The sequence below is a fragment of the Engraulis encrasicolus genome, unplaced genomic scaffold, assembly GCF_034702125.1.
Source record: "Engraulis encrasicolus isolate BLACKSEA-1 unplaced genomic scaffold, IST_EnEncr_1.0 scaffold_28_np1212, whole genome shotgun sequence".
In the NCBI taxonomy this organism is placed as follows: Eukaryota; Metazoa; Chordata; class Actinopteri; order Clupeiformes; family Engraulidae; genus Engraulis; species Engraulis encrasicolus.
In genome coordinates this window covers 2,120,641-2,126,115 of record NW_026945577.1, presented here as the reverse complement: position 1 = coordinate 2,126,115, position 5,475 = coordinate 2,120,641, and positions in this window count along the sequence as shown.

Sequence of the window (5,475 nt, the reverse complement as noted above, 5' to 3'; positions counted from 1 at the left end):
AATAGGTAATTATTTATTAAGTCTTTATAATGCTTTTTTGCATCCATTATTCTAAAGTGTTACCAGTCCGTCCTCGTTCATCTTCATCATGATCACCGTGCCCACCATCTTGTAAATGGCCTACAGACAGGGTGACAGACGAAACAAAACAAACCAACCATGAATTGCGTGCAACCGAGAGAGAGAGAGAAGGGGGAATAACTTCACTGGGTCATTTAGGCTATCCAAGTGTAATGGCGAATTGTACGAAATGCCAGTGAGAATGGTGTTAAGTTTGTCCCAACGTGCAGTCCACGTGGTCTGAAAACTTTTCCTTCTTACGGCCATATCCCACCAAGACAATGAACTAGCACTAATTTAAAGTGCTTCACTGGGCCATTTATCCAAGTCGAGTAAAAAAAAAAAACATGATGTTCAATATGTCTAACTGTTATAGTCTGCATCTGGCTTAAATAGATTGATGTGAGATTTGAATGTAATCCTATGGAGAATATCATGATCTGCTTCAGTAGTCACAGTGCATGTTGACATGCATGTTTCTTTTAGGTGTATTTCAGACTCAAAATGTAAAAGTTCAATGCAAAGAAAGGTTGAAACGCACACTGATGACCTCCCTTTTCATCCTTTTTCATTTCGTTTCATTTCGAGACGATTCGAGCCAACACAGCCCCTTCTCTACCGGATTTTCATCTGGGGTGTACTCACTTTTGTGAGTACACGTTCGAACATTAATGGCTGTATTTTGTTATTTTCTGAGTGAACAAGAAATTTAAGCGGTTAATAAGTTAATAGGTTAATAGGTTGTTAAAAGGTCACTAATCATTGTGTCAAAGTGAAATTTCTGTAATGCTTTCCTATGAAAAGATATAGGCCTACTCAAAAATCTGCAAAAACTGTGAGGGTGTATTCACTTTTGTGATATACTGTACATGACCTGCAATGGACCATGTGAGGTGCGGCAGCGCTGGAGAATGTGGAATATAATGGGACTCCAAACCCATCAACTCCATTATAAACTGGTATTATTTCAACATTATTGTAATCCAGCAGTGCAGAGAAGCCTGTTGGAGGCCCAGTGTACACACTCAGGCCCTCTAAAGCCCAGCAGGTCTGATATACAAAGCGGATTCCAAAAAAGTTGGGACACTTTGTATTTTGTGAATAAAATCAAAATGCTGCCATTTTTAAAACATCTAATATGTTAATAAGGTAGAGCATTATGTACAGACAACATATCAGTTGTTAAAGTTGAGCAGAATTATTGTTTTGAGGTAATTATGTGATCATTTAAAATTTGGCCCATGCAACAAATCTCAAAAAAGTTGGGACAGGGCCAAAACATGTTGTAATAGTTGGATAATTCTAAAAATTACACAAGGAAGAATATTTTAAAAGGAACTATATTGACTGCCAACATGAATGCACAAATAAAATACCATCACATAGAGGCTATGGCACTGAGCGGCAAAGATTTTGTGGGACTAATTACTTATCTATTACACAGAAAGATTGAATTATCAAAATTGCAGGCATATAAGGCCTACTTCCGTAATATAGAGTTCTGTGTAATCATTGCACGAGTTATGAGATCATGACATACTCGTGGTCAATAAGCAAACTATGACACTCCAACAATGACAGCTCTCGAAAAAATGACCATAAACACAACACTTGATTAATGCACATGATGCAGACATTAAAAAGTGGGGAAAAGTGCGGAAAAGCTCATTCTATGGACCTAGGACACATGTGAAACTGTCCTCTGATTACAGAATGGTAAATATTTAATCCATTTTGAAAATTATGGAGTCATGCACCCTCCAGGTTATATAGAGTATGAATACTTCAGCTTGATTTAGTGGTCAGTCTGAAAGACAGCATATATGATGGTAAGGGGGTGCAGAGGTAACTTGGTTAGGGTCTTCTTACTCATGTAGAGCATTAAAATGAATGTTGAATGATACATACAGACTTTAAACAGCAAACATAGCTACCAAGGCATTATATTTTGGAGCACCGCCTTTAGATATTGCCCCATAAAGGTGGCAAATTTCAATCTCTACTATGTTCCAACAGTGTGGTCCATCATTAGAGTAAACAGGTCACAAAATTGTTTTCTTGCAGTCAGGATATGCCACATATTAAGCATAACAAAAAGGTAAACAAGTTGAAGAACACACCTATCAGTTGAGCTGCTGAAATCATGTCTCGCACATCAAAATATCAAATTTTTGAATAAAATTATGCCATCAGTCAAAGTATCGTTGGGTTACGAATGTAACCTTGGTTCTGTGAAGGAAAGAAAGGCTGCCAGACGGCTAGCCCAAGGGGCTGGAATATAATCCGCGCATGCGCGAGTTCTGAGGTACATATATCAAAACTTTATCACGTGAGTGTGCCGCGCTACTGTACACAGTATATAAGTCCCAGCGCGGCATACTTCGTCCTCATAAAAATCCTGAACGCGAAGTCCAGAGCGACGACGAAGTCTGGCAGCCTTTCTTTCCTTCACAGAACCAAGGTTACATCCGTAACCCAACGTTCTGTTTCACTCAAGAAAGGCTGCCAGACGGCTAGCCCAAGGGGCTGGAATATGTATGCCCAAACGTCGCGGCGGACAACCATACGACAATTGAATAAAGACACTGGACAATGCAAGAGTCAAAACCCTTATTGAATGTCCACATGCCAACAGGGCTAGAGTGACTGGTTAACAGAACTCAAGTTAAACACAGCCGAATATGTGACCATCTGTCACAAACTTAGAACCGAATTCCCAAAGGATGTGGGAGATAACATGTTGAGGTTATAGAACCTTGTGAAGATCGACGGTGAAGCCCAGCAGGCCACCGGGCAAACTTCTTGTAAAAGGACTCCCTTCAGGAGCGACCATGAGGTGGCTCAGAGTTAGGAGGGCGGTAGGAGTCCAACACAATCGCCTGGTTGAGATCCTGTGTTGAAAGAATCTTCGGCATAAAGTCTGTATTAGGGCGTAGGACCACACCGGTGCCTTCTGGCTGAAACATGGAAGCAGTCAGGATGAATGGACAGCGCATGTAGCTCTCCAATACGCTTCGCTGAGGTGATGGCGATAAGAAAAATCGCCTTCTGAGACAGCCATTTTAGGTCGATACTCCCAACGGGCTCGAATGGGGGCTTCGCCAGAGCACTGAGGACAATGTGGAGCTGCCATGGCGGCACAGATTGAAGCCTCCTTGGGCGCAGTCTTTGAGCTCCTCTCATGAATTGGATAGACAGAGGATTAGCTCCGAGCGTTTTGCCATCTACTCGCTCATGGCAGGCGGATATTGCAGAGAGAAAACCTTTAGCTTTGAATGGGACTTGCCTTCACCAAGTTTCTTTTGCAAGAATTCCAGGACTGAAGCTAGAGGGCAGGACCGGGGGCACTCATGCCACTGTTCGCACCATGCTTTGAAGGCTGCCCATCTTTAAGAGTACAAGGCTCTTGTCGTAACTGAGAATAACAACCTCCGAGCGAGGAGGGTGTCCCTTCTAACGGCCAGACCCACAGATTTAGGGTGGCTGGTGTCAGGTGCCACAACTCTCCCTTTGCGCAATGGGAGTTGCCATGGGATGCTCAAGAGGAGGGTCTGAATCTCTGCAAACCATGGCACCTGGGGGCGAAATGGAGCCATTAAGACAACTCTCAGGTTCTCCTTCCTGGTCTTCTCCAGGAATCATGGAGAGAGGGGGGAAGATCGTCCGACCCCGGTGGTGCGTCGTCTTGGTTTAAGGAAAACCAGAGTGGACAGTGGGCCGACTCCCTTGAGGCGAAAAGATCGCTGTGTGCCTTCCCAAAATGAACCCAGATCAGATGCACTGTTTCCGGGTGCAATCGCCATTCACTTGGGTGTGGCTTACCCCTTGACAGCAGGTATGCTGCTGTGTTCAGAGTGCCCGGCAGGTGCACTGCTCTGATCGAGTGGAGTCGAGTGCCCGCTTAGAGGAGGAGTTCCCGGGCCATGTTGCGTAACGCCTGGGACCTCAGGCCTCCCTGGCGGTCACATATGCTATGGCCGACATGTTGTCTGTTCGAATGAAGACACTCTTGTTCTGGAGTACTGGCAAAAAGTGCCGGAGGGCAAGATATATCTGTCTCAACTCGAGAATATTTATGTGGGCAGTTTCCCTAGGTGGGCGCCACACTCCTCTGGCTCCTACACCATTCAAGACTGCCCTCCAGCCTGACAGCGATGCGTCTGTGGTCAGAACTTTTGCGCTGGTAGATTCTGCCTAGTCGTACACCTCTGCACAAATTCTGGGGTATGGCCCACTATTGGAGGGCTCATAGGCACACAGGTGGCAGACGGACAGATTTTCCCCTGTCCAGTACTGTGTGTACTTGGGCAGGTACCACTTTGCTCTGGACTCATATCTAGAAGGCCAAGGCGTACCACCTAGGATGCAGCAGCCATGAGGCCCAGCAACCTCTGACACTGGTGAGCATGCACATTCCTCCGTCCCATGAACTGTGACCGGCATTGTTTCAGGGCAATAACCCTCTGATCCGAGAGACATGCCACCATCGTCAGAGTCCAGTTTCACTCCAAGGAAGGTGATTTGTTGTGAGGGAGGCAGTTGGCTCTTGTCTGAATTGAGAGACAGGCCCAACATTTGCAAGTATTCCATTACCATTGCTGTGTCCTGCCCTGCCTGCTGACTCTACTGGGAAAAAAATTTAACCAGTCGTAATTGAGATAGATAATTGACTCTGACGCCCCTCTGACACAGCAGGCTCAAGGCTGTGTCCATGTATTTTGTGAATGGGACAGGCCGAAGGGAAGGACGTTGAACTCGAAAGTTCTGTCCTCCAACACAATCGGAGAAACTGGCGATGAGCAGGGTGGACTGCAATGTGGAAATAGGCACCTCTGAGGCCTATACTCGTGAACCAATCCCCGCACTGAATCGATTGACAGATTTGGGTCAGTGACAGCATTTGAAATGCAACGGGCGTAAATACTGGTTTAGTGGCCTTAGGTCCAGTAACTTATTGCACGGAATCCACCATCTAGTTTCGGAACTAGGAAGTAGCTCAAATAAAAGCCACTCCGCCGTTCGTTGCGACTTAACTCCCTCATTGCTCCTTTCCTTAACAGAGTATTTATCTCCTCTGTAAGGCCAGCTGCCGCTCTGGGTCTGGCTGATGAGAAACAAGAACACCCTTGAACATGGGTGGGCTGCGCCTGAACTGTAGCCGGTAACCAAACCTTACCGTTGAAACAACCCAAGAACTGGGAGAACACATTTCCCACACCTCCAATTGAGTGTGGGAGAAAATGTGCGGCAGGGCCACTTGAATGTGTGGAAGAAGGCTGCGGGGCGGCAGAACTGGTCTGTGGTCATCACGCTGCCGAGGCCTATAAGGCCTAGCAGGGTTTCCAGGCCGGCGGCTTGCAAAGGGGGAAACCTGCGCCGGTTGTTTTTGCCCATGTCTCTGCATATTGGGGCAGC